The sequence below is a fragment of the Macrotis lagotis genome, chromosome X (assembly GCF_037893015.1).
Source record: "Macrotis lagotis isolate mMagLag1 chromosome X, bilby.v1.9.chrom.fasta, whole genome shotgun sequence".
In the NCBI taxonomy this organism is placed as follows: domain Eukaryota; kingdom Metazoa; phylum Chordata; class Mammalia; order Peramelemorphia; family Peramelidae; genus Macrotis; species Macrotis lagotis.
Genome location: NC_133666.1, coordinates 85416863 through 85435746, shown reverse-complemented (window position 1 = coordinate 85435746; position 18884 = coordinate 85416863). Strand labels below are relative to the sequence as shown.

General features: G+C 32.1%; 1 protein-coding gene across 2 annotated transcripts in view; it reads right to left on the bottom strand.

Annotated features, from left to right (window-relative positions):
* The window catches only part of LOC141499858 (uncharacterized), a 71594-nt gene that overhangs the window by 33866 nt on the left and 18844 nt on the right, over positions 1-18884 (bottom strand). The window lies entirely within an intron of this gene.

The following is an 18884-nucleotide window of genomic DNA, read 5'->3' as shown; positions in this document are numbered from 1 at the left end:
CAGGTCCTCCTGATTCCAGGGGCGGTGCTCTATGCCCTGTGTCACCTAGCTACTCCAATATCCCTTCTTATAACAACTCTACTAATTTTCTCATTTCTCTTCGCCATGGTTACTCACTGAGTGCCTGACATTACAGTTTCTATGTTCAACCCATGAGCATCTCTAACTGATACTCTTACGTTTTCTCATAATTTGGTTATTAGACCTTCAACAGCCTCAATAATCTCAGGATTCTAGATAGGAAATTCCTCAAAAATGTGAAATTCTGGGTTCTAATATTATTCTGGCTTAATTTACAGCTACAAGTTGGGGCATTCAGATGTGATACTTATCTCCTCTGTACAAAATTCCATATTTTAAGTTTCTCAGCTGACTTCAATATCCCCACTTGAAAGAAATCTGGTAGTGCTCTGCAATATGCTAAGGGCTTTCCAGCTCATACAAATTTTCTTTAAGACTGCGGTACCTTGCTCCTTGTCTATATTGGCTTTTTCTTTTTCTTTTTTATTTAGTTGGATATTATTAAAATTTACATGCATTTTGCCAATAAAATCATTTCAAATATATGTATTGAATATATTCTCTGTAGGGAATATTTTATTTGCCCCAAACTCTATATTGTTTATTTTCAATAAGGGTAAAAGCATTTGTTACCACAGAAGAATATATATGAAAATAAGTATTTTTCATTCTAAGGCTTATTTGAGAGCAGATGGTTTTATATTCTCAAAGTCTTCCCAGTTATGGAATATGAAGTTTTTTGAACAATCCAGATCTAACCAATTTATGCTCTAAGGTACCTCCTTGTTTTGCTATCCCTTCTTTTAAGGTCTCTCCTCCTCTTCTCTCTGATATTTCCATTCTTGAGTACAATACTAAAACTCTCCAGCTTCTGATAATTTCCATTCTCACTCCCTGAACATCTCCCACTCTCTCTGTTCTAGAATCGCCCAACACTTAAATTCCATTTTCTACTGTGTCCCTCAGTTCAGGATGCTGGTTTAGAAATTTCTTTCAAACCCAGATATTTTAGACATTATTAGCTCTATTTTTGCTCTAGTACTCTGACTCCACTTTCCACTGAAAATGGAAACATTCAAAGGATAGTTTGATCCAACTTTCCTCTTTGAAATGTACCTAGATGTTCTCTATAACAATTAATGTTCTAAGGGCATTAATTATTTGGACATTTTTTGGATTTAAGTCTGCATACTCCAAATATATTTGACTTTTCTATTTACTGAACTATTAAAGTCATGTGGTCTTTTAAGTGCTCTCTATGTAATACCTAACTTTTGCAGGTAAAATAAAAATTGAAAGATTGTCCCAATCCTGAAAGATTTCCAAATGGAAACCTCCTGGGAATATTCTAGTAAAATTCCAGAGCAATAAAGTAAAAGAGAAAATGTTGAAACCAGCTGGAAAGAAACTGTTCAAGTACCATAGAGTACTAGGATGGACCACAAATGATTAAACATACACTATGTTAAAAGAGCAGAGGATTGGAATAAGGTAGTCCAGAAGGCAAATTACTTATTATTACCACCAAGAGTAACCTGCCTAGTCAAACTGAGTATAATAAACTTCGAAGGGAAATAGACAGACACTAAAATAGAGGACTTTTCAAGCATTTCCGATGAAAGACTATAGTCAGAAAGAAAATTTCGCTTCCAAATACAAGACTCCACATAAGGATAAAAAGGAAAACAAAAAAGAGAAATCATAAGTGATTCAATAAGGGTAAGTAGTTTACATTCCTATATAGGAAGAAGATATATGTGACTCTTAATAACTTTATCATTTTTTAGGACAAATAGAAGCACTCTAAAAAAAAGAAGGCAAAAGGGTGAGTCAATTATATTGTGATAATCTAAAACACAGAGGGATGAGAAAGGATAATGGAGAAAACTATCACACATAAAAGAGGCATGCGTGGAGATGCATGAAAGAGAGAGATTCTATAGTTGAGATAAAACAGAAGAAGAAGGGGAGTTGGCAATGCTTCAATTTCACTGTCATCTAAAAAGGTTCAAAGAGAGAAGATTCTATAGACACACTTAATGGGGTAGAAATCTATCTCACTGAATAGGGAGGAGGATGGCAGGGGTTAACAGAAAGGGAAGGAATGTTGAGAAGGAGGACAGATTAACCGAGGCAATGGTCAGAAGGGAGGTGCAGGGCAAAAAGAAAAAGAGATGTCTAAACAGAAGAAAATAGGACACAGGGAAATAACATCATAACTGTGAATGTGAATGAAATGAACTCACTCATAAAACAGAAACAAATAGCAAAATGGAGTAGTAACCAGAGCCAACAATATGTTGTTTACGAGAAATATGCTTTAAACTGACAAAAAACAAGTTTAAATAAGGAGGTGGAGTAGAATCTGTTTGCTTTAGCGGAAGTGAAAATAAAAAGGAAAGGATAGCTATCATGATCTTAAGAGCATAAGTGAAAACAGACCTAATGAAAATTAGAAATAATCAAGGAATCTACAGTTTGCAAAAAGTTATCTAAGACAACTAATTAATTATGATCAAGTGGGATCTATACCAGGAATGGAGGGCTGATTTGCAGTTAGGAAAACAATAAGCACAATTGGCCATGTCAATAAAAAACCCTTAAAAAGAATAGAATTATCTCAATAGATGAAGAAAAAGCTTTTGACAAAATATGATAATAAGAATGGAACTATTAAAAGCACTAGAAATTTTAGGACTAAGACTAAATCGAGCCCTTCCTAAAATGGTATCTATCTAAAACCAAGAGTAGGCATTATCTATAATGAGAATAAACCAGAAGCCTTCTCAGTAACAACAGGGATTAAGGTAGAATATCTATTGTTATCACTATTATTCAGCCTTTTTCTTTAAATGCTAACAATAGCAAGAAGACAAGGAAAATAATTTGAAGAATAAGAATAGTCTATGAGGAAGCAAAACAATCATTCTTTGAGGATGAAATAATGGCATGTGTAGAGAGATCTAGAGAATCAACTAAAAACTAATTGAAATAAATAACAACTTTAACAGTGTTGTAGTATATTGAATGAATTCAAATAAATCATCAGTATTTATATATATTACCATTTCTAAATATTATCATTTTGTATATTATCATGTTATATATGTATATACATATGCAAATATGTATTACTATTACATATTTCAGCAGGAAATTATAGAAAGAAAAATTCCATTTAAAACAACTACAGATAATATAAACTATCTAGGAGTCAACACACCAAGAAAAAAAGCAGGGACCATATGAGTACAATTACAAACAGTTTTCACTCAAATAAGACATATTTAAACAATTAGAGAATTATTAATTGATCGTGGATAGGTGATGCCAATATAAAAAACGACAATTTTATCTAAACTATTTCATTCAGAGTCCTTCCAATCAAACCACCAAATAATTACTTTACCGAACTAAAAATACTAGGAAGAAAATCATCTGAAAGGCGAAGAATAACAAAGGAATCAATGAAAAAATACTGCAAATGAAGATGATCTAGTAGAACCAGATTTCAACCTATATTACAAAATTATAACCATCAAAATAATGAGATTCTGACTTAAGAAACAGACTGGTATAGTAGTGAATTAGATTAAATATACAACATACAATAATAAATGGCTATGGCAATTCAATATTTCATATACTCAAAGATTCAAGTATTTTTACTCTTGCCCCAAAACTTAGCTCTTTGGATTTATCAAATACCAGATTACTGAAGTCATTTATTGCTGTGATTTGTTTAATTTGTTCAATTGCATTTGTAGTTAATTCTCTAAGGTTCTCCACTGTTATATCATATCATCTGCAAAAGGAAACTTTTATTTTCTCATTGCCTATTTTATTCCTACAATTACTTTTTCTAGCTTTACCACATTAGCTATTATTTCTACTAAAATAATGAATAAGAGTAGTGATAATGAGACTTCAAGTTTATTCCCATGGCCGATAATGCTTTGTCTGTTTTAGATAGTTACTACTTACCATTCTAGGAATAGCTCCATTTATTTCTAACAGTTCTAGTGTTTTAATAGCAATGTGTGGAGTATTTTATCACAAGCTCTTTCTGCATCTGTTGAAATAATGTTATTTCTGCTGGTTTTGTTATTTACCTGGTCAATTATACTCAAAATTTTCCTAGAGATTGAATCAGCCCTCCATTCTTGGTATAAAACCCATCTGATCATAATGTATGATGTTTATTATAGAGTGTTGTAATCTCATTGCTTGTGTTTTATTTGGAATGTTTTATCAATATTCATGAGTGAAATTTGCCTATAATTTGTTTTTTCCTTTCAATTTTTCTCTCCCTGATTTAGGCATCAAAATCATATTTGTGTCTTAAAAGAAACTAATAGAACTCCTCTACATATTTGTTCAAACAGCTTATATATTATTGGAATTAATTATTCCTTGAAGGTTTGATGGAATTCACTTGTAATTTCATCTCATTTTCATTCTCCTTCATGAGATTATTAATTGTAACTATAGATTTGTTCTTAGACTATGTTTCCATAGACTTTTATTGAATATAATTTTTATTGTTTTACAGTGTAATAAGGGTTTATTTACTATTTCTGTTTCTCTACAAGTGATTGTGAGATTTTATACACTAAAAAATGGTGAGTTTTCAAAGTTAGCATACCCAGTTTTTCTCATTCCATTTTTCCAGAAGTCTATCATATCTAACTTCTCTAAAATTCTATTCATCTCCTTAACTTCTTACTTATTTATTTTATGGCTATATTTTATGGTTAGTGGGGTATTGAGATATCCCACTATTATGGTTTTACTGTTGATTTTCTCCTATAACTCATGTAATTTTTCTTTAGAATTATGATGCTGTGACATTTTGGTGCATTTATGTTTAGTATTGATATTACTTAATTGTCTAAGGTATCTTTTTAGCAAACTGGTTCCCCCTATTATCTCTAATTTTAATCACTTTTGCTTTGTCTGACATTGTGATTGCAATCCCTGACTTAATTTTTTACTTTAGCAAAAGCATAATAGATTCTACTCTAGCCATTATTTAAACTTTGTTTACATCTATTTCAAATATGTTTCTTATAAAAACATATTGTTGGCTCTGGCTTCTACTTCATTCTGCTATTTATTTCTATTGTGTGATTAAGTTCATCTCATTCTCATTCACAGTTACAATAACTGTGCATTTCCCTATATTCTATTTTCTTCTGTTTAACCTTCTCTTTTGTTTTTTTAAGGATTTTGCAAGGCAATGGGGTTAAGTGGCTTTCCCAAGGCCACACAGCTAGGTAATTTTTAAGTGTCTGAGGCCAGATTTGAACCCAGGTACTCCTGACTCCAGGGCTGGTGCTCTATCCACTGCACCACCTAGCTGCCCCCTCTTTCTTTTTAGCCTCTTCCTCCTCAAAAGTCTCTTTGCTTCTGACCACTGCCTCCCTTAATCTGCTTTCCTTCTTATAATCCCCCCCCCCATCTTTTATCACCGGCCATCCTCCTCCGTGCTCAGTGAGATAGCTATCTATCCAAATAAATGTGTTTATAGTGTTCTCTTTGAACCAGTTCAGGTGAAAGTGAAAGTCAAGTATTGCCAACTCCCCTCCTTCCTCTATTTTCCCCTTGACTGTAAAATCTCTTCCATGCATGTGTTTCCTTGCATGGCTCTTTTATGTGAGATAATTTTTCCCATTCTTCTTCACTCTTTCCCCTTCTCCCACTGCATTCCTCTTTTGCATCCCTCCTTGTTTTAGATGATCACAGCACACTTCTGCCCTCTCTTTTTATATATCCCTTCTATTTGCCCTAATCATAATAAAGTTCTTAGGACTTACATATATCTTCCTATATGGGAATATAAACCATTTAACCTCATTGAATCCCTTATGATTTCTCTTTTTTGTTTTCCTTTTATCCTTTTCTTGAATCTTATGTTTGAAAGACAGATTTTCTATTGAACTCTGATCTTTTCATTGGCAATGCTTGAAAGTCCTCTATTTTAGTATCTGTCTATTTCCCGGTTATTCTTGGTGGCAATCTTAGTTCCTTTGACTTCTAGACTACAATATTCCAACCCTCTGTTCCTTTAACATAGTGTATATTAACTCATGTGCAATCCTGACTATTGCTCTATGGTATTTGAACAGTTTCTTTTTAGTTGCTTTCAACACTTTCTCTTTGACCTGGTTGCTTTCATTTGACTATAATATTCCTGGAATTTTCCATTTGGGAATCTCTTTCAGGAGGTCATCAGTGGATTCTTTAATTTCAATTTTAATTTCTGGTTGTAAGATATCAGGGCAATTTTCCTTATGATTGATTTAATGATATCTAAGATGTTCCTTTTGATCATGAGTTTCTGTCAGTCCAGTAATTCTTAAATTAGTTCCTCATGATCTATTTTCCAGGTCAGTTGTTTAGCTGATGCTGGTTTTTACATAGAATGGACTGTTGATCTATTACATCTCCTTGTCCCATTGCTTCTCAGAATCCCTGCTCTCTTGTGACCAACAATGCTACTCTTCACCCTGCAACTATGACCAGGTATAGCCAATGGAATTACCAAATAACACCTTATTCAGTGCTAGCACAAGGGTCTTTTCTAATCGCTTTTTGACCAGTTGCCCTATACCCTTGCCTTCTCTGGACTGAGAACTCCTAGAACTGCTGCTGTTGCTATCATCAACAACAAAGCTTATAGCTAATGTTGATGCTTCCTCTGCCCTGGACCAGTTTCCAATTAAGCTGTCTTGATCCACACCCCACACCCCCCAAAAAAATCTCACCTTGAACTTTTGTTTACTCAAACATTCCAGAATTCAATTTAAGTTGCTATTTTTAATTGTTTAAATAGGAATGTTAGCAGACCTCAGCAGCTTTTTTCCTGTACTTAACTATCTTGAAGGCTCTCCTCTCTCTCTGATATTCTTTTTTTCTAAGGGCTTCCCTACCTTTCTCATCTTTTTCTTCATCTTCCCAAATCTCATATTTATTAATAAAATCTAACAATTTCCATTCTTGGCCTATACTTTCTTCTACATTCTCTGTCCTAGTTATTACCAACACTTACATTTAAGATTCTAGAGTGTTATCTAGTCCAGAACTCTGGCTTAGACATTTCTTTCTAACTCAGTCATGCTAGATTCTAAGTGTCTTCCCTCATCTCATATTCTGGCTTCCATTTCCACTTAAAACTAGGTTATTCAGGGAACAGACTTGACTCCTAGTCCGAAAATTTTGTTTTTAAATCTCTAGGCCACATTCCCCTTTGAAAAGTAAGTGGAAGTGTTTGATTACAAGGTGCCAGCTGTGACATTTTATAATGTACAAAGTTAGTGTTTTTTTTCTTTTGCTTTTAATTAACAGGATTATTATTACAATGCAATTGGATAAAACCAATATTCTGATTTTGAAAAATAAGTCATGTTTGTTTATCCTTCTTTATGTAATATCTTTTCATAGCCAAAAAGATTTTATATTCATTATTTTTGGCAGGAATATGGATGACAATCTTTACCAAAGAAGGAAATGCATGGAACTGCATTTCTCTTTGCAGTCTCTTGGGATTGCAGAAGGATTTTTTGGTCTTGCAAAAAATTACACAAGTCTTTCACAAAACCCTTTTGTCTATCTGGTTTAATATTTGACTTTTCAAAAAGCACCATTCTGCATAATATAAGCTAAATTAGAATGAATGATTGATCTCTAATTAAAAATACCTATTTGTTTTTAAAATTATATAAAACAGATCAACTAAATATGTAAATCTTTTCAATTTATATTTTCCATTATAATAGCCCATCTAGAGCAGATGATTCTTGTTCTCAGGGTCCTCCCAGTTACAACATATGGAAATTTTTAGGATAATTCCTGGAATGATTTCTTGCACTAATATCCCTTCATCAAAAGGATATCCTAATTCTCTCTTTCTCTTGTCCATGGTTTCACTCAGGTCTGATAATCTTTGTGGAAAATCCCACTGCTTCACATGACTTCCATTCTCTACCTCTAAACATCTCCCACTCTCTCTGATCTAGTCCCTCACAATTCTAACATTGCTATTCATAAAGCCACATTCAACTCAGGATTCTGAATTCTAAATTTCATTTAAATTGAGATATTACAGGTTGTAAGTGCACTCTCCAGTTTGATATTCTAGATTCACTTTCCCTCCAAATTGAGAAATTCAGAGGAGGGACTTACATGCTAGCCAGGATATTCTGTTTTCTAAGCATTCTACCACCTCCAAAATTCCCTTTTTACAGTTACCTGGTGGTGCCATAACATTTATCTATCTAGTGACCTTCCCAAACATGAAAAACTTTATTTGAAGGCCACACACTACTGTGATCTACAAGGGTTTTTTCCCCAATTTTCCATCTATTTTGTTATTATTAGATTGTATATACTTGACATTGTTACAACATCTAGATGATAAAAGTATTTCAAAGTATATTTCATATCCTATTGAAATACCTGGTTTATTAGTCAAAATACTCTATAAAAATACTCTACAAAACAAAAGAAAGATATGCATGGAATACCAGCTGTTTTGACTTCGAGATCTTTTGTTTTTCTGGAGAGTTTTTGTTAGTCATTAAATTGACAATATCTTCATTTCCTTTTAGTGATGTGATTTTTGAATATTAAGATAGTTTTGAAAGTATTACCTCTGGGATAAGATAAATTCAATTGGAAAAAAGTATCACTCTATTATTTAAAAAAAAGGCACTTTCTTCTTGTTTATTAACTTAATTTGAACTGGCCCATATCTTAGGCTACAAAGAATCTATAGCAAAATAAAAACTTTCTAATCTTTGCTAGGTTCAATTCTAAGATTCCTCAAAGAGCTGCGTTTTATCTTTTCTAAGATTGTTCAGCTGTCCCATTTGATAGTATTGAGAAAATTCCTATTTCAGATATATTGGGTTCTGACAGCTCCTCTTACTCTGAAATGCTTTCTTCTTTAGGTTCTCTTATCTCTCTTATTCTCGTCTCCTTGGCCATTCCTAAAGCTGCCATAAGTGTGAAAAATTCGATTTTTTCTGATAATTTTTCATTCACAGTCTCTGAATTATCTCCAATTATCTCTATTCTTATTCCTCCAAAAACTGACATTACTCATTCAGCTCAGAATTCTGGATTCAAAATTTTCTTTGTGATCAGATATTTTAATTCCTAATTGTCTATCTAATCTGATATTATAACTTGATTTTGCTTTCCAAATTAGCACATTCACAAGTAGGATTTACCCTCTATCCATGAAATTCTATATAATAAACTCTGAGCCTCTTCCAAAATTATCCCTTGAAAAGTATCTGGAAATACTCCATAAATAGTCAATGTTCTAAGGACCATCTAAGATCTAACATATTTTGTTCAAAAGTTGGGTCCTGCTCTAATCTGCTTTGTTCACCAAAATTTTTATTTATTTAGATACATGATTTAGAATTTTAAGTTATTTGCATTTGAAATTCTCTACATGGAACATATTGTTTGTATGTCAAAAAGAATCAGTACTGATTATTATTAAAAGTAATTTCAACAGCAGTCTTTAACAAAGAACTTTTAAGGTTTTTTTTTTTTTAAGATGAGCAGGCTTTAGGTTTTTTTGATTTGGCCAAAAAAAAAACAGTACTTTCAACATATCCTTTTGGCAGTGTGTTTAGGATGTGAGATATTTTCTTTAAGTCTCACAATGATGTAGTATAATTCAAATTGGAATAAATTACTGATCTTTCAAAATAATCTACCTTATTTTTTTAATTTGCCTAGAACTGACCAAATATTTGACCTGCTTAGTATATTTATGAAAACAAATCCTTGTCATTTACATTGTTTTCCATTCTAAGATTCCTTCTAGTCATAATGATTTGTTATCAAAAGCTGCTCAGCTTTGATATATGGAAGTTTTTATGATAGTGCAGTTCTGACCTTTTGTGTTCTGAGAGTTCTCTTTGCTTTGACATTCCTTCTTCTTCAGGTTTTCCTGTCTCTCTTATTGGCTTCTCCATGGTTATTCCCAGAACTGTCATTCTGTGTTTTAAAATTCTCCTTCTCCTAACAATTTCCATTAATATTTCCCACTGTCTCAGTTCTAGTACCTTCCAACACTGATATGCAGGTTCTATAGCTTCATCTAGCTCCAAATGCTAGAATAGACATTTTCTTCAATTTCAGAGACTATGGTTCCTTGAATTTTGCCCAATTCTGGCTTCATTTTGCATTCCAGATAGGAATATCCTGAAATGATCTTCCGAAGGTGGGAAATTCTGTCTTCTCAGGTCCCACTAACTACAACTTTCCCTCTTGAATGAAATTTGGAAGGCCAGAACTTCAGTGTCATAATGGCCTTGCCAGCTATTACACTTTTATTTCTAAGACCATGCACTCCTCTGATTTATAAGGAATGTTTTTCAGATTTTAATTTATAAGATTGTTATTATGTCACATATTTCTGATATAATGATTTCAAAACACACATAATTCTATTTTTATCAATATTTTATATGTTATTTGTGTGTAAATATTTTTTGGCCAAAACTATTTTATATTCATTATCGTTAATAGTAACATTGATAGTTGCCTTTACCAAAGAAGGAACTACATGGAATTCTACTTGTTTTGAATCACAGGTGTTTGGGTTTTTTTTTGAAAAGCTAAAAAATAGACAAGACTTGAACCACAACCTTTAGACTCTGTGAGGAAGTATGTGAGGGACTGTGGAAGATTATTAAGTATCCCAACTGGGATAATAATAATAATAATATACAAATATACATATATATATATATATTAAATTGAAATAAATTATTAATGCCATATAAAAAACCTTCTTTTTTCTTATTTTTAAATTAAATAGATTTGGCCCACTATGTGTGTGTTTGTGTGTGTGTGTGTGTGTGTGTATGTATATAAGTATATCCTGGCCATTTATGAAATTTCCCCCTTTTGAAGTAGGTGGTTCATGTTCTCAAACCCTTCCTAGTTATCACATAGGGTGGTTTTTAGGACAATTCAAGATCTGACCTATTACGCTTAAGTACTTTCCTCACTCTGATAGTCCATTTCTTTTTTGAATTTTAATATTTTTATTTTTCCTAATTACTTGGAAAAAATTTAACTTTTGTTATTTATAATTTTTGAGTTCTAAGATTCCTCTTCTCCTCAATTGAAAAGGCAAGCAATTTGCTAAGGTCATGCATGTGCAATCATGTAAAATATATTTCCATGCTAGTCATTTTCTGAAAGAAAACAGCGACAAAAAAAGAAAAACAAAGAAAGTAAAAAAATATGCTTCAGTCTATATTCAGATTCCACCAATTCTTTCTCTGGAGATAGATTGCATTTTTTTATGATGTTTTTCAGAGTTGTCTTGGATCATTGTATTGGTTACATTGTATGAGACTCTTCTTTGCATCAGTTCACATAAGTCTTTCCAGCTTTTTTTCTGAGAGCATCCTGTTCCTTTCTTATAGCACAATAATACTCCATCGTAATTCTATACAACTTATTCAATCATTCTCTGATTGGGGAACATTCCTTCAATTTCCAATTCTTTGTGTCCACAAAAAATATTTTTGTACAATTTCTTGTCCTTTTTGTTTTTTTTTAAATATCTTTTGGGGTACAGTCGAGTAGTGGGATTATTTGGTCAAAGGATAAACATGGTTTTATGACCCTTTGGATTTAGTTTCAAATTGCATAGTCCCTTTTCTAATGACTCTCCTAACCCATTGTTTTCCTCATGGCTATGCAAAAACTTGACTTGGTTTGTTCTAAAGTCCCACTGTTTCTGATCATTTCCATTCTCCACCCATGAATATCTCTCACTCTCTCTGCTCTAGTCCCCCCAACTCCGACATTACAGTTTCTACAACCTCATCTAATTCAGAATTCTAGATTAAAACATTCATTTCAAGCTAAGAAATTCTAGGTTCTACCTTCCACCTTCAATCTAATATTCTGCCTTCAACTTTCTATTCCAAATTAGGACAGAGGAGAGAAATTATGTAATTTCTGTATTCTAGTTATCTGCAACAGTCCCCTCCTGAAAGGTACCACAAAGTACTCCATAACATTCAAGGTTCTAGGGACGTTCCTAGCCCTATCATATTTTGTTCTAAGGTTGCATTTCCTAACATTTTTATAATTTGGATATCATTACAATGCATATATATTTTGTTAGTATAATGATTCCAAATTGTAAATGATGTTCCTTTGAAATTTTCAGTGTGGAAAACCTTTTTGGTAAAAAAAAAAATAGCTTTTCAAAAATAAAATAACAATAGAAATTTTTATCAAAGAAGATAGAAACTAGAATTGTTTTGCTATGCAGTATTTTTTGTTTATTTGCTTTTCTTATTTTTTTATTCTAGGCATCAAACAGAATTTTCACCATACCTTTTTGGTGATATGAACCAGGAGGTTGAATTATTTTTTTAATTATCACCATTTGACTACTGATTAAATCAGAAACAAAGTATTAATCCCCAAAAATGTTTTTAAAATATTTAATTAGAAGTGACCAACATTCTGTCTCACTAAGTTTATATAATAAAATCTTCCAATTTATGCTATTTTCCATTCCAGAGACCCTCCAGAACTGTCAATTTATCATCTTAGAACACTCCTCAGATAAATACAGTATGCTTTTGAGGACATTCCTATTTATGATACACTATTTCTCAGGGATGTCCTTGATCTGCCAATCCTTCTTTCAAGTATTCTAGTACCTTTCTCATTCTCTTATCCATGGCTAATCCCAGGCCTGACATTCTGAGTCTTAAAATTCCATTGTTCTTACAATTTCCATCTTCAGTCGAATATCTCCCACTCTTTGTTCTAGGTCTTCCCACTTACTGACGTTCCATCTTCTACAGATTCATCTAGCTTGAAATTAGAAATTTCCTTCATGGATTTGCGTGAACTGATACTGAGCGAGATGAGCAGAACCCAAAGAACACTGTACACCATAACAGCAACATGGGGTTAATGATCAGTCTTAATGGACTTGTTCATTCCATCAGTGCAACAATTAGGGACAATTTTGGGGTATCTGCAATGGAGAATACCATCTGTATCCAAAGAAAGAATTGTGCAGTTGGAACAAATACCAAACCCTATTACCTTTAATTTAAAAAAAAAAAGAAATATCTAATCTTATTATGTAATTTTGCTATCTCTCATATGTTATATTATATGATATTATATATTATATTATATTATATATTATAGGATATAATTTCTCTCAACACATTCAATTTAGATTAATGTATAGCATAAAAACAATGTAAAGACTATCAGACTGTCTTCTGTGGGGGCTGGGAGGAAGGAAGCAAGATTAGAGGAAAAATTGTAAAATTCAAAAAAGAAATTTTAAAAAAGAAATTTGCTTTAAGCTTAGACATTCTAAATTCTATGCACTCACTCTAATAGTTTGACTTCATTTTTCACTCAAAACTGATACATTCTGAGGAGGGACTTGATTCTTAGCAAGGAAATTCTATATGGTAAACTCTAGACACCTTGGAGCATACTTCCTTGAATGGTACCTGGAAGCACAGACATTCAACGTTCTGAAGACCCTACAAGATTGGATACACTTTGTTCTAAGGTCATACCCTCCTTATATAAGTTGTTTTTTTTTATTTTTTGTTAATTGGATTACAATTACAATGCACATGGATCTGACAGATAAAACAGGTTCATAACCTAAGTCAAGTGCCTTCTAAGTATTTGGAACACAGCTTATTTTTGATCCAAAAATACTCTAGGTTTATTATCATTAATAGGAATATCAACAGCATTTTTACCAGTGAAGGAAATGCAAGGAATTGTCTTTGTTTCAAATTCAGATTTGTTGTGTTTTAGGAGAACTGTAGTTTTTATTGACTAGTCAAAAACAGCCAGTATACTTTCCAGTGTAGATGGGTATGTTCAGAGGTAGGAACTTTTAGATAAGAGATTCTACATTCTAAATTCTCAGCATCTTTCAATATTTCCCCTTGAATGGTACTTGGAAGATCAGATATTCAGTGTTCTATAGGCCTTCCAAGACATGACAGCTTAGGTCTACAGCCACACCATACTATTACCTTAAAAGTTTATTTTTAATTAGGTCATTACAGTGCACATAGGCCTTACCTTTATACTGATTTCAAACCATAAGTGAGTACATAGGAGGTAACACTGATTTTTTGTCCAAAAATAAGCTACATTCATTATCATTAATAGCAATATCAATAATTTTTACAAAAGAAGGACTTGCAGGGAATGATATTAATTTCTGTGTACAGGTTTTTATGGTTCCTTGGGGTATGTTTGACTATACAAAAAATAGAGAGTACTCTCACCTTTTGGCAGTGTGGATGAAGATGTGAAATGTCTTATTTTTTTAAGCATCACTGATGCATACTATGATATATTAGAATAATAGAATAATTGAATGACCTCATATGAAAAAGCTACCTTTATTTTTTAAATTATCAACAACTGACCAATATTTTTGGCAAATGTGAATATTTATTGAAATAAATTGCTGCTATTTTCCATTACAAGCCCTGTCCAGGGCTTATGATTTATGTTCTCAGAGTCCTGCTAGCTCTCACAAATGGTAGTTTTTAGGACACTTCAACTTCTGACCTTTTGTGCTCTAAGTTTTTCTTTGGTCTGATATCTCTTGTTTTAAGGTCTTTCCTCCCTATTTCATTTTCTTTTTCATGACTACTCACAAGCCTTACCAAGTATGTGGGAAAAAATCTTCCTGCTTCTGACACTTTCCACTCTCAGACCCTGAATATCTCCCAGTCCATGTTCTAGTTCTTTTCAGCACTGATATTTCAAGTTCTACAACTTCATTCAACTCTGGACTCTGGAATCAAAATTTCATTCTACATCAGACATGCTAGTTTTTAAGTGTCCTCCTTGTTCTAAAAATCTGGCTTCCACTTTCTACTTCAAATTGGGTTCATTTAAAGACAGAACTTTATTGCCTCACTAGGAAATTTTATATTCTCAGCTCTGAGTCACCTCCAAACGTCCCTCTTAAATGGTACCTGGAAGCCCAGGCATCCATTCTTCCAAGGTATTTCAGGATCTAAAGAAGTACTTTCCTATGATCAATAATGTATTTTTGCTTTAAGATTATTATTATTAGTTTTCTATTTTTGCCTTGAACCAAAATTATAAGATCCCCTACTTTTTCTTGATTAGATCATTATTAAAATACTTAGAACTTACTGATATAGTATTTTCAAAATAAAAGCTGTATTCATTATTAAATATTCTTTATGTACGACCTTAATTTGTAGCCAAAATAACTATATTCATTATTATCATAGTAGTATCAATAGCAATCTTTACCACAAAGAGGAAATACAGGGAATTTCATTTGTTTCAATGTCCTTGTTTTTGACTTTTGGGTTTTTGTTTTTTAGATAGTCAAAAAATAGTCAGTACTTTCATAATATCCATTTGGCTATATGGTTGTAAATATGAGATTTGTTTTTGTTTGTTTTTTAACCTTCACAGCTCTTTGATATAAATATTATTAAAATAATTGACTGATTTCATACAAAAATATCTTCTTTTTTAATTTATCTAAATGGAGGTAATATGGCTAAGAATATATATATTTACATATATATATAAGAATATATATTTACATATATATATAAGAATATATATTTACATATATATAAGAATATATATACATATATATATATTCTTATATATATATATATATATATATATATATATATATATATGAATTGCAATCTAGACATTTTTATTTTCCATTCTGAGATCTCTTAGACACTTGATTCATGTTCTTGGCATTCTCAAAGCAATGACATTAAGACATTTCAGGACTTACCTTTTGTGTTCTAGGTGTTCTTCAAATATTTATTCTTCCACATGTTCTCCTAACTCCCTCATTTTCTTCTCCAGAGCTACTGCCTGAACTGATATTCTATGCACTACAATTCTCCTGCTTCTGACAATTTCCATTCTCAGCCTAAGAACATCTCACATTCTCTAACATTAACATTCTAGATCCTACAACTTTATCCAACTCAGGATTCTGGATTAGAAATTTTCTTCAATCTCAGATATCCTAGGCTCCACCTGGCTTCCTTAAATCTAATAGGTTGACTTCACTTCCTAAACCAAATTTGACTTGCAAAGGGAACTCTTCTATTTGTTTTCAAATTTTGTATTGTAAACTATCAGCCACTTCCAACTTTCCTCTTTCAATGGTACCTTGAAGTTCAGACATTCAGTGTCTCAAGGACCATTCTGACATTTTTGGTTGCAAGGGCATAATCCAGCTCTGATGGATAATGAAGCTTTTTGAAGTTTTTAAAAATAGTATTAATATTACAGTGCACATGTCATTACTGATAAAATGTTTTCACATTACTGATATAATTATTTCAAAACATTTGTCTTATCTCATAAATTTTAAGTACCTAACACCTTGTTTTTGTAAACAAAAATGTCTGTATTCATTATCAACAGTAGTAACATCACTAGTAGTCTTTCCTAAAGAAGGAACAGAAGGAAATTGAATTTGTTTTGCTGTGCACAAATTTTGTTATTTTATGGGATTTTTTTGTGTAGCCAAAAAATAGACAACATTTTCTTGATATCTTAGTGGCTTTAGTGTTTAGAATATGTTTTTTTAAATTATCATCACTGTTATAAATTCAAACAAATTTTTATATTATATGAAAAATCTATTTCCTTCTAGTGTTTTTTTAATTGTCAGACCACTAGCCCTGGTCAAAATGTGGTCCCACTAAGAATATATATGAATAATATATATATATATATGAAAAATAATATTTATGAAAAATCCTTGTTAATTGCTAGGCTTTCTAAAGCTTCTTCCAACTATTAAATAAGTTTTCAGGACACTTCAATATCTGACCTTTTCTCTTCTTGGTTCTTTCCTAGATCTGATAATCCTTTTTTTCTAAGCACTCTCCTAATTCTCACATGGTCTTCTTGGTTACTCTCAGGCCTGACATTCCTGTACAACAATACCACTGGTTCTGGCAATTTCCATTCTCTTATTTCAGTACCCTCCTTTTGTATTCTGTCCTAACAGGGCCATTTCAACTTTAATAACCTCACCACACTCAGGATGCTGAATTAGAAATTGTCTTCAAGCTGAGACTTTCTAGGCCCTAAGTTACCTCACTGATCTAATATTGTTGTTTCCCTTTCCATTTCAAATTAGGAAAATCAGAGGTAACATTTATCTCCTAGTCAGGAAATTCTATTTTCTAGTAGTAAGATCTCAGTCACCTCCAACTTTTCCCCAAATTGGAAATTCAGACATTTGAGGAGCTGAGGTCCTTCCAAAACAACATTTTTTGTTCTAAAGAAACATCATCCTATGATCTATAAGACTGTGATTTTTTAATTTTTAAAATCATTATTATTGCAAGGCATACAATATCTTACTGGTATAACGATTTTGAAACGAAAATTGTGCCCTTTATCATGAAAAATACTTTATATTCATTATTTAATATTCATTAACATTAATAATAATAATATCAATATTTACAAAAGAAGGCACTGCTTTTGTTTCAGTGGGCTGGTATATTAGGCTATCTGAGAACTGTTTTTGCTAGTCAAAAAATAATCAGTACTTTCACCAAGTCAAGTATGTGAGATTATTTTTTTCAAGCTTTACCAGTGTATAGTATAAATTAAATTGAATGTCTAGTCTCCAACAGAAAATCTAAATACTACTTTTTAAAATATTTTCCTACTAAGAATTATATTTAAATCAATCCTTGAAATTTATGACATTTTGCTTTCAAAGACCATTTCAGAGCAAATGAATTATGTTCTCAGGGATAACACATTTATAATATATGGAAGTTTTGAGGACATTTCAGGTCTGACATTTTGTGGGCTCCCAATGATCTGATTATCTCTTGTTCTAAATGCTCTTCTATAAAAATCATTGTCTTCTTCAAGGCTTCCACCAGACTTCACATTCTCTCTGCAAAACATTTCACTGTCCTGATATTTTTCAATGTTGGCCTCTGAACATTGTCCACTGTTCTAGTCCTTCCCAACATTGATACTCCACCTAGAATAGAAATTTCCTTCATGCTCTAAAATTCTGGCCTCACTAAAAATTCTGGCCTCATTTATCCCTCCATATAGAAACTTTTAAAGGGAGGACTTAAGTCTTAGCTAGAAAATTCTGTATTCTTAATTCTAAGCTATTCCAAATTTTCTCCATTGAATGTTAACAGGAAAATTAGATGTTCATTGCTCTACCTTACAAGAAATTACATTTTAGAACTGGAAGAAACAACCTACTATGATCTATAAAGGTTTTTTTCAATATATTTTATTTTAATTGAATTATGATGACCTTCCAGCATGGAACTTAGGGTTTTGAAGACTGTATCCTCACATGATTTATAAGGTTGTTTTGTTGGTGTTTTTGTTTTTTATTGATTGGATTTTAATTACAGTATACATAGGGCTATGACAAAATGATTTTGAAGCAGAAATTAAGTCCCTTTTTAATTCCTCTTTACATAACAGCATTTCTGGGGGGCCATAAAGACTCTTATTCATTATCATCAATAGTAATATCATTAAGCCTTCATCAAAGAACATGAAGTTGCATTTCTGTGTTCTGGTATTTAGGACTGGGGGAGAGGGAAAGTAACCAAAAATTAGTCAGGGTTGTACAGTTTTCTTAAAGCGTCACCACTGAGCTAGTCTATTTAAAAAATAGCAATAAATAAATTATTAATTTCTTAGGAAAAGTCAACTTATTTTTTTAATTAACTCAAAGTGGCTGATCTTTTTCTTGTACTAACAGTACATATTTAAATAAATTACTC